Source organism: Giraffa tippelskirchi, chromosome 8 (genome assembly GCF_054371585.1).
Source record: "Giraffa tippelskirchi isolate mGirTip1 chromosome 8, T2T-mGirTip1v1.2.pri, whole genome shotgun sequence".
Lineage (NCBI taxonomy): Eukaryota > Metazoa > Chordata > Mammalia > Artiodactyla > Giraffidae > Giraffa > Giraffa tippelskirchi.
Window position 1 is genome coordinate 100841885 of NC_137282.1, and position 12199 is coordinate 100854083.

Here is a 12199-nt window from a genome sequence, read left to right on the forward strand (position 1 = left end):
TTGTGTAGTTGAAGTTCTTAATATTTTAATTTATAGTTTCTGCCTTTGGTAACCATTCTATAAAGCTCTTCTTCCTACCTCAGGACTTTCTCTCGGCCTATATGTTCCTCTAGTATTTGTATTGTTTAATACAATAATAATTGTTAATTTTTTGTTTCATGTGGAATTTATTTTGATATATGGTACAAAATAGGAACTTTAAGTTTTCTCCCTGCCTATTCTCCCTACTCTTATTGTTGGTTCTAGTCTTTTTGACTCTGGCATCCACTGTAGCCAGTTCCCAAACAAGCAGAGCCAGAAAGGAATATCTGGTAGCAGAGATCCTGCCTCAAGGAAGCTCAGAAACTTGAGGTGAGGGATTGAGAAACTTCCTAAAACAGCAGTATGGTCTGTTTTATAGCAATATATGATTGGAATCACATAGATGTGGGAGAAGTCCAATTTCTGCCTCTTTTACCCTGTGGAATCTGGAGCAAGTCACTTGATTGTTTAAATCTCAATTTGGTATCTGTAAAACTGGCATACCAATAGCACCTACCTCAAAAAATGGATGTGAGGATAATGTGATAATATGTATGGCACATAGCAAGCACCCAATATTATTAGTAGAAGTAGGTAGAGGGGGCTTCCCAGATGTCTCGGTGGTAAGCAATCCACCTGCCAATGGAGGAGACTTGGGTTCAATCCCTGGGTCGGGAAGTTCCCCTGGAGGAGGAAATGGCAACCCACCCCAGTATTCTTGCCTGGAAAATTCCACGGCCAGAGGAGTCTGTCGATCTACAGCCCAGGGGCTCGGACACGACTGAGCAACTGAGAATACGAGTAGTAGGTAGAGAGAAGATAAGGAACTGCATATGATATGGAGATATTAAAAAGAAACACAAGCTATCAATAATTATAGAAATAAAGGTAATGAGTCCATGTGCTACAGTTATAATCTGAGTTCAAGAGAATTTATCCAGACCAATTAGGAGGGTTTCCTGTGGGGGGAAAAAAAAAAGGGTGGGGGTGGGATGGGGGCATGGCTCATATTTCTACAGCCTGGATCTACTCGAGTCTGGACTTCAACTAAACTCAGACATTTCAAAAGAATTGGGTGGCATTTCTGTTCTCAAACCCTGTCCCAAAGCTTTCTGATGGACCTGTCTGGGTTGAAGAGAGTCAGCTGAACCAGCCAGTGTTTGGAGAGCTAACAGGACAGAGAGCACTGGGGCTTGAGGCTCTAAATGGGCAGCCATCTCCCTCTGGCTCACCCCTAGCTGAGGATTGCTGCAAAGAGAAACAGTCCCTGGACACGAGCCAGGGGCACCAGTCAGCTTAACCAGAGGAATCAATGGACACTGTGTTTTGCCTCTGCAAATGAGGAAAATGACATGGTGAGAAGGCATATGCCTTGTCCAGAATCACAAATCCCATGGGGCAGAGAAAGCAGAGAGAAATGTTGCCTCAGAAGGAGCCATTTCCCATTGTGAGGATGCCTGGAGCCCAGCCTCGATTAACAAAGGCATGGGATGCTGCTCCTCAGGTCCTGAGCAGCAGAGGCCCAGTGTATTTTTTTTTTTTATGAGGTATGGACAATGAGTAACCGTTCAAAAAGCCAAAGCCGCCTTTTAGAAAAAGGCAAATATTTTAGAAATCTCTTGTTACTAGGCAAATGCCTGATTGCTTTTTAGGGGAGTGAGACTTAGCTTGATGCCCTGTATATAGGACTTCAAACTTGGATTCTGGACTTTGCTTCACTGGGATGTGTGCGTGTATGCATGCTAAGTCGCTTCAGTTGTGTCATACTCTGTGCGAACCCATGGACTGTGGCCCACCAGGCTCCTCTTTCCATGAGGATTCTCTAGGCAAGAATACTGGAGGGCGTTGCGGTGGGATCTTCCCAACCCAGGGGTCGAATCTATGTCTCTTGTGTCTTATGCGTTGGCAGGTGGGTTCTTTCACCTAGCGCCACCAGTAGTTCTCAATTCTGGCTGTATAGTGGAATTAACTCTGGAGCTCTAAAACAGATAGATGCCCAGGTACCACTTCCAGAAGGATGGATTAAATTGGCCTTTAGTAGGGCTGAGATGTCACTGATTGTTAAAAAGCTCCCTGATATTTCTAGTATGTAGTTTAGTATTGAGAAGAGCCCCATTATGTGTTACTGTATTAACTCTTTTCCCAGCTGGTGAGAACTAGGTTGTAAGACCGAACTGTCCTACCAAAATATTTCTAAAACTTTAAGGAATTATCTGGGGATCTTTTTTTCTCTTTTGGCCACTGACATGTGGGATCTTAGTTCCCCCAATCAGGGATCAAGCCTGCACCCCCTGCAGCTGGAGTGCCAAGTCTTTACCAGAAGACCACTGGGGAAGTCCTGGGGATCTTGTGAAAATGCAGATTCTGGTTCAGAAGTTCGAAGATGCGGCCTGGAATTCTGCAGTTCTAACAGTCTCCCAGATGATGCTGGTCTCATGTTCACCTTTGAGTACCAAGAGGCCAGAAGTGGTCCTCATATTTCAGTGAGCATAAAAATGACCTGATCAGCCGGTTGAAAAAGCAGATTCCAAGGGTGACTCAAGAGTGTCAGGGATGGAGTCCAGGAGTCTGCATCTTTAACATGTTTTCAGGTAAGCTGGTAGTTCAAAGTCCACTCTTGGAGAATGTGATCAGCTTGCCCACGATTTTCTCTAGGCATGCATCTTTTGAGCACATCCTGGAGTAATGCTTGGCTAGAAGAGCATGCAGTCAATTGGCTTGGAGTTGAAATGGAACAGAGAGCCCATGATGCCTGGTTCCCAGGCCTGCACTCCAGCTCACTGACTCTGAGATCCCTTAGTGTTCAGGCCAAATCCCATTACCACAGGAGACCTAGAAGTCCTTGCATTTTCTAGGTATAAAGGAGCCATCTGTTTAGGTTTGGGTTTTGATTGTAAAGTTATTTGACCTGTTCCCCCTTGCAACTGTGGCTTAATACATCAAGAGTTCAGCATGTAGATCCTGGGAGGATGAAAAGCAATAGACTTTAAAGATGCCTTCTACCCAAGGAAAAACCTCAAGCAGGAAAGTAAAAGTGAAAAGGAAAGAAGGAAAAAAAATATCAATGCTGTATGTGCTATTAGAGACATCAAATAAGACAATTGCCTCTAAATAAATGTACTTTTTTTTTTCTTCACTGAGATAGTCTATGAGGCAAAATAAACTCAAGACCTGAAATGAGAGTCTGAAGGAAAAAGGACAAATCCCACCTCTTCTCTCTTTTGGTTACTGTTAGGGCCATCGCTTTTCAAGTGCTAATTATTCAGCTGTAGCTGATTCTAGGTCTTTGTTTTTCTCCTTGCTCTTCTCTCTTGTTTGGGTCATTTTACTGCTGATTAGCACTTCCACCAAAGATGGAAAATGGAAATGAACCTTATAAAAGGCATGTACCATCTTTGAGTAAGTCTGTTTAGAGGATTGATGGGGAGAAAGAGAATTAATTATTATTGCAGATCTTACGGAATTCTCCTCAGTGTGCTGTTCAGGCCGACTTTTATATGATAAATTCAAGCCTTATAACAAAAACAGAATCCTTCTCCTGTAGTTCAGCAACACCAGCAATAATTTGCTAGAAAAATTGGAATTTGAAAAATGCTCAATTCTTTTATTCATCCTAATACACTTATGACTTTATATGCTTCCTCTTTTCAGATTTGTCTGGGTAAAACTGTTGTGACATGGGCGACATAAATTTATTACCACATATGTGTAACTTTCATGTTTAAGGAATTTTTTTTTTGCCATCTATTTCTTCTAGCTAGTTCTAGTATATTATATAGCAAAACATACCGCCTATTCCCCTTACTTGGTATAATAAATATCATAGTGAAATTTCTTTTAGAGTTTGATTACTCAGTCAAAACCTGAGTATCCTGCTGGGAGAAGCACAATCATTTTAGTGACACTGTTCTATGCTTTGGTTGAATTCAATAGTTGCTAATACAGCCAGAGAAGAAAGACATAGGTAATTGGAACTGAGCAATCACAATGAGCCCCTCAAAAAAAAAAAAAAAAGACTAACAAGAAGTATACAATTTCTCATCAAATATCTATCCATCTATTTTCTCCTTTCCTTGTAATAGTCATTGTAGGTGTGGGAAATAACTCTAGAGGCCTGGTCTACAACTAGGGAAAAATGATGTTCCCCAATCAAGTGAACTGGAGATGAGTTTAAACAGACACAGTCTGCCCATGGTCAATGTTAGGTCAATAATAGCCATTTTGGATTTTCTATTAAGAAAATGTTAACACCCTTAACCAAGCTTCCCACCCCTCACTGTGTAACACCAACATATAATTTTGTATTGTCTACGGGTAGAAAACAGGGAGGTTAACTGGTCAACTTTTATGTAATTTACCTAAAATACTCAGTTCAGTTCAGTTCAGTCACTCAGTCATGTCTGACTCTTTGCGACCCCATGAATCGCAGCACGCCAGGCCTCCCTGTCCATCACCAACTCCCGGAGTTTACCCAAACCCATGTCCATCGAGTCGGTGATGCCATCCAACCATCTCATCCTCTGTTGTCCCCTTCTCCTCCTGCCCGCAATCCTTCCCAGCATTAGGGTCTTTTACAATGAGTCAACTCTTTGCATGAGGTGGCCAAAGTATTGGAGTTTCAGCTTCAACATCAGTTCTTCCGATGAACACCCAGGACTGATCTCCTTTGGGTGGACAGGTTGGATCTCCTTGCAGTTCAAGGGACTCTCAAGAGTCTTCTCCAATACCACAGTTCAAAAGCATCAATTCTGCGGCGCTCAGCTTTCTTCACCATCCAACTCTCACATCCATACATGACCACTGGAAAAACCATAGCCTTAACTAGACGGACTTTTGTTGGCAAAGTAATGTCTCTGCTTTTAAACATGCTATCTAGGTTGGCCATAACCTTCCTTCCAAGGAGTAAGCATCTTTTAATTTCATGACTGCAATCACCATCTGCAGAGATTTTGGAGCCCAAAAAAATAGTCTGACACTTTCCGCTGTCTCCCCATCTATTTCCCATGAAGTGATGGGACCAGATGCCATGATCTTAGTTTTCTGAATGTTGAGCTTTAAGCCAACTTTTTCACTCTCCTCTTTCACTTTCATCAAGAGGGTTTTTAGTTCGTCTTCACTTTCTGCCATAAGGGTGGTGTCATCTGCATATTTGAGGTTATTGATATTTCTCCCGGCAATCTTGATTCCAGCTTGTGTTTCTTCCAGCCCAGCGTTTCTCATGATGTGCTCTGCATATAAGTTAAATAAGCAGGGTGACAATATACAGCATTGATGTACTCCTTTTCCTATTTGGAACCAGTCTGTTGTTCCATGTCCAGTTCTAACTGTTGCTTCCTGACCTGCATACAGGTTTCTCAAGAGACAGGTCAGGTGGTCTGGTATTCCCATTTCTTTCAGAATTTTCACAGTTTATTGTGATCCACACAGTCAAAGGCTTTGGCATAGTCAATAAAGCAGAAATAGATGTTTTTCTGGAACTCTCTTGCTTTTTCGATGATCCAGTGGATGTTGGCAATTTGATCTCTGGTTCCTCTGCCTTTTCTAAAACCAGCTTGAACATCTGGAAGTTCATGGTTCACGTATTGCTGAAGCCTGGCTTGGAGAATTTTGAGCATTACTTTATTAGCATGTGAGATGAGTGCAATTGTGCGGTAGTTTGAGCATTCTTTGGCATTGCCTTTCTTTGAGAATGGAATGAAAACTGACCTTTTCCAGTCCTGTGGCCACTGCTGAGTTTTCCAAACTTGCTGGCATACTGAATACAGCACTTTTACAGCATCATCTTTTAGGATTTGAAACAGCTCAACTGGAATTCCATCACCTCCACTAGCTTTGTTCATAGTGATGCTTTCTAAGGCCCACTTGACTTCACATTCCAGGATGTCTGGCTCTAGGTGAGTGATCACACCATCGTGATTATCTGGGTCGTGAAGATCTTTTTTGTACAGTTCTTCTGTGTATTCTTGCCACCTCTTCTTTATATCTTCTGCTTCTGTTAGGTCCATACCATTTCTGTCCTTTATTGAGCCCATCTTTGCATGAAATGTTCCCTTGGTATCTCTAATTCTCTTGAAGAGAGCTCTAGTCTTTCCCATTCTGTTGTTTTCCTCTATTTCTTTGCATTGATTGCTGAGGAAGGCTTTCTTATCTCTCCTTGTTATTCTTTGGAACTCTGCATTCAGATGGGAATATCTTGCCTTTTCTCCTTTGCTTTTCACTTCTCTTCTCTTCCCAGCTATTTGTAAGGCCTCCTCAGACAGCCATTTTTCTTTTTTGCATTTCTTTTCCATGGGGATGGTCTTGATCCCTGTCCCCTGTACAGTGTCATGAACCTCTGTCCATAGTTCATCAGGCACTCTGTCTATCAGATCTAGTCCCTTAAATCTATTTGTCACTTCCACTGTATAATCATAAGGGATTTGATTTAGGTCATACCTAAAAAATACTAGCAGCCATTTTCTCTCACTCATCTACACAACCCATACTACTCAGCCTCATCGAAAACCACTGCAAGAGAGCAGTATTAGAACGAGTGAAGCAATAGGATTGACTGTCTTGGTTGCAACGTGGTCAGGATCCCTGATACTGGAGGCTTCATGAAAGTTCCATGATTCTTGCTCTACCCCTGGAGCACTTGGCTCTGAGTAGGCACGTAGGTTGGCAGTCTCGGTTTAAACCATGTCAGGTAACAGATGACTTTTTAAATTATAGGTTTTTTTAGAGCTGTAAGAGACTTTTGAGAGAATAAAGATGACTATAAATTTCCCATCTAGCTGCAATCTCCCCATTTTCCTTCCATATAGAATCATGATTTTGTTCAGTTGGTCTCTCTCTCCTGTACCCTCATGAGAGGCTGGAATAGTTCTTCTCAAGGGAACTCCTTTTCAGTGGTTGGTTCAGAAATGGGTACTCAGTGATGACCAGTGCTATGTGAGGACCCTCTTCTGGGGGACTCTCTCACTCCTTTCCCTCTGGTTGCTTTGTGTCTGGTTGCAATACTTAGAATTATGGTCTAGATCTGTCCATCATAAGGATAAAGCTGATAATTCAGGATTACAAAATAGAAAACAGAAAGAACTCAGGTCCTTGATGACATCATCAAGCCACTGAATCAATCAAACCCTATGACGGCTAATTTTTTGTATTAACTTGACTGGGCTAAGGGATGCTCAGCTGGTAAAACATTTCTGGATATGACTATGAGGGTGTTTGCAGAAGAGATTAGTATTTGAATTAGTAGATTGAGTAAAGGTCACCCTCACCAATGTGGGTGGCTATCATCCAATCTGTTAAGGGCCTGAGTAGAGCAAAAGTATGGAGAAAGGGTGAACTTTGTCTCTTGATTGAACTGGGACAGCCCACCTCCTGCCCTCAGGCATTGGTGCTCCTGGTTCTTGGGCTTTCAGACTCATACTAGGATTTACATCATTGGTTCCCTTGGTTCTCAGGCCTGTGGTTTGAACTGGAATTATACCGTTGGCTTTTCTAAGCTTCCAGTTTGCAGACAGCAGATCATGGGACTTCTCAGCCTTCATAATCATGTGAGCTACTATAATACAGTACAATACAATATAATATAAGTCTCCTATTTGTTCTGTTTCTCTGGAGAACCTTGACAAATACAAGCCCTCCCCTGCCTTGTCACTCCACTTTCTGTTTTGCAAAATAATACATTTCCTTAATGTTTAAACCAGTTCAGGTCAGATATTCTTTTGTTTATAGCCAAACCATCTTAAATGTTAAGAGAATTTTAAGACCACATTCTCATTTCACAGATGTAACAGTTTGCTCGAAGTCATGTTGTCCATGACAGTAGAATTCAGGACTAGAGGTGGGGTCTTCTACTCCAGGGTTATTTGTGTTATATGTTGCCTCTTTTACAATTACTTGATTATAAATTAATGACAGCTTTTTTTAAAAAAATGTATTTATGTACACAATATCTTTGTATTTAACCAAATTGCCCCACCTAGGTCAAAGTCTGGAATTCTAATGTAAATTTTCTGCATTTGGACATGCTGGATCAAACTAGCCACTCTCACATACAAAGAGTGTGCTTGTTGACTCTGAAGAACTGAAAACACTTTGTTCCTCATTGCTGGGGAGCACTAGACTAGAAGATTTGCTCTGTGGGGTAACTATGAGCAAAGAAACTAGTACTAAAAATAGAAAAAAAAAAGGCAAATATACCTTTTTGGATCAGGACCTGCCGTGTTGTCTAAGGCCTCTGCTGAGATTTTGGTTGGCAGATTGAATGGAGTCTAGAGGCAAAGATAGGGTGAGAATAGGAGGGGAAAATAGGAATGGGAAGATTGTTTCTTTTTGTGTTTCTAAAGGTGTTTCTTATATCAGGCCATTCACCCACCCACAAGACCTGTTTGCCTCTAGTACTACCCCAATCTACCCATGCTGGAGGGTGAAGCTGAACCTCCCCCACTAAGTCTTCTCTGATTATGGTAGCATGCTCCAGTAACTATTTCGTGGAACTCACTCATTTCCTGAACACCTTATTTATTAAACATATCAATGTTATCATGGAATATTTCTTCTGGTATTTTATGCCTTTTGCCCTTATGTTTTGTCTTTAGAGAGCAGATCAGCAAAAAAGAAAAGACAGACTTCAAGGGCACATTGACTGGCTTTGCATCCTGCTCTGGGGTCCCTGCTTTGCAGAATTACAGGAGCCAGTCCCTCAACCTGGCAGCCTGCCTGAGTCTACCCCTCTGGGGTAACGTTCTCTTGCCAACTCAAGTTCCCTATGAAATGCAGTTGGGGTAGCTCTGAATAGCATATTGTATTTGTTCTCTATTGCTGCTGCAACAAATTGCCTCAAACATAGGAACTTAAAACAATACATATTTATTACTTTGCTGTTCTAAAGGTCAGAAGTCTCAAAGTGGTCAGCAAGGGTGCTATCTTTAGGAGGCTACATTTCCTTGTCTCCTCTAGCTTCTAGAGGCTGCCTGCATTCCTTGGCTCAGGGCCTCACATCAGTCCAATTTCTTTTTCCTTCATCACATCTGTCTCTGTTACTCTAACTCTGACCTTTCTACCTATCTTCTACAAGTACCTTTATACTGACACTGCATTGGACCACCTAGCTAGTCCATCTCCCCAACTCAAGATCCTCAGCTTAATCACTCCTGCAAAGTCCTTTTTGCTTTTTGCAGTAACATATTCACAGGGATTTGGGCATGGGCATCTTTGGGACTGCTCTGGTGGCTCACATGGTAGAGAACTTGCCTGCAATGAGGGAGAACTGGGTTTGATCCCTAGGTTGGGAAGGTCCCCTGGAGAAGGGAATGGCTAACCACTCCAGTATTCTTTCCTGGAGAATTCCATGGACAGAGGTGCCTAGTGAGCTACAGTCCATGGCATCGAAAAGAGTTGGACACAACTGAGCAACTAACACTTCCATGTTCATTTCATCTTAGGAGGGGGGAGGAGGCATTTTTCCACTTACCACATGTATACTCTTTGGGTGTCAGTTTCCACATCTGTAAAATGGAAATATTACTGTCTTCCTCACAGGGTTATTGGGGTGATTGAGGTGATTTACGTGTGTAAATCTCCAGCTCGTGCTGGTGCAGTGGAGGTGGTCAGTTCTGGTCAGCGTTCTCTTCTAAGCGGGTAAGCTGCAGGCTGAGCGCTATGTCTCTACCTCTTCTAAGCCCTTAGCTTCTAGCTCGTGCTGGGTACCAAGTAGGAAATCAATACATGTAATAAGTAATTCCCTTGATCAATGACATGGCCTTGCATGCGATAAGAGCTCTAAAATGATAGTTGATTGTTTATTATTTTGTTAGCAATTGGTGGGTGGGGAGCATCTGATTAATTAACTGCTATTATTTATCAGATCCAAAATATAAATTTGGATTTTTCTGCCACACCTTTACCTTAATTACCTTAAACGCTAGTGGGAGAGAGGAATTATTCCACAATACAATTTAAGGGAAAAACGTCTTGCTGTCATGGACTTTGTCCTTGGTCTGGAGACTTCTTGATTTCCTAGGGTGCAGCTGACTGCTCTCTCTGCAACTGAAAACTCTCTCAAAGGGCCTGTCCAGTTAGGTCACACAAAGCCAGTCTTATTATTTAGAGAGCACACAATGCCCCTCACATGGGGCACAGAGAGGAAGGAATTTTTTTAAAGCCAATTCCAGTCCCCTGGAGCTGCAAACTGCCCTCAGGGCAAAGAAGCCTGCAGAATAATTGGGAGGAGTCTGGCAGGAGAGAGGCGGACAGAAGTTAAAGCTGCATTTCTATTTCTCTCTATCTTTGGGTATGCCACGCCACTTTTTAAGCACTCCCCTCTGGGACAAACCTGTATGTCAAGATAAACAATCAGATACTATGCAAGGGCCAAATCAAGAGCACTGCAGCCTCAGCCCAAGAAAATAATCTCAGGAACATTAGCCTGTGCGCCTCAGTGAGGCGGAGGGTTACAGGCTCTGGCGATTCTGCAAGAAAATTGGGTCAGGGAGGAGGCGTTGTCTGTTTACAGTGAGTGTCTGTTAGGGTCCCCTTAACTTGGTAGGTTCGTGCTTTCTCGAGATAATAAGGTGGAAAACGACCTTTCAACATCCCTCTATCAAACCATAGTGCAGTTGCCCCAGGAATCCCTAATATGGTCGTGGATAATGTATCTGGAGGATAGGGTGAGAAGGGAACCAGAGTTGCTGCTGTTGTTCAGTCACTCAGTCGTGTCCGACTCTTTGTGACCCCATGGACTGCAGCACGCCAGGCTTCCCTGTCCTTCACCAATCTCCCTGAGTTTGCTAAAATTCATGTCCATTGAGTCGGTGATGATATCCAACCATCTCATCCTCCGTCATCCCCTTCTCCTGCCTTCAGTCTTTCCCAGCATCAGACTAGATGTCAAAACTGTGAGAGGGAGGGTTGTGAGAGGAAGCCCCATCTGCCCTTAGAACCAGGTGGGGACTGTGTGTAGAGAATTCCCTCTGAGACCTGGCCGTGGGCTTCCAGGCCATCACGCCTTGGCTGGGGGAGGCCGAGGGGCAGGGGTGCTCGAGTAAACACACTTGATCACAATAGTCTGAGCTGTTAGCACTTAGGGGTTGAACTTGTCTAAGGAACTTTGGGGGAAGGAGGGGGAAGCATTATTTGTACAGTGTGTGACCAGAGTGTAGAATTCATGGACAGACGCTGAACGGTCTTAATGTCTCGACTCCTCTCTGGACAGAAGAGACTGGGGAGCGGGGCTGGCTGAGGTGGCATATTTCAGAGGCCAGAGCAAAGCCCAGCAGTAATACCCAGGAACAGAGCCCCTGGTGCCCAGGGCACGGAGCCCAGGGCCAGCGTCGAGTTACCAAGGTTGTGCTAGGCGAGAGAAGGCTGAGTCAGGCAAATAATTCAGAGCATCTGGGACCACAGGGGCTAATGAGTACAGTGTGAGGACGAGGTGGGGAGGCGTGGCCCAGAGGAAAACCCCAGGCGTCTGTGTGCGGGGGATCCTTGGACCGTCTGTACTGGGGCATCTGTGGCTCACGGCTTAGGGATGGAGCTCAGGAGGAGAGACTCAGAAATGTTTTGAGTAGGTTGGTCAGTCTGAAAACCCGAGATGACCTTGTTCTTTATGACCTTGTATGGACATTCGGAAGTGCAGTCAGGCTAAGCAAGGGGGCATCATCTGTGTCCCTTTTGCTACAAAACAGAGGATGGTCTTCAAGTCTGCCCTCGTCTGATAATTCCAATATCAGGCCAGATTCCTTTATGCCCCCGCCGAGGGTTTTTAGGTATCTGCTCTCAGGCAGAGACCTTTCTACCCTTCTCTTGGGTAGGGTAAACGTGCATTCTGCTCTCAGAAGTCCATCTAGAATTGGACAAGCCCAGGTGCCCGGGCCAAGCGAATTACACATGTGTCTTCCTTTGACTCTGCCTCAAGGAAAGGTCCATTTTAATGACCAGTTCCTGTTTGTAAGCAGAACAAGCATTCATATTGCCAGCTAAAATTCCCTGAATTTACTTTGCAATCTACTTGGTTAAAGTGCCATCCACCAGTGAGCCTCAGCCAACTGGATAAATACACGCAACTGGAGCTGCCGTGGAGACACAGGCAGAGCCCGATGCAGGCACAGCACACAAAGCTGCCTCGTCTCACGGCTTTCAGAAAGAAAACTTGCTGATCTCTCTTTTTCTTCTCTTCCAAACCCTCTAT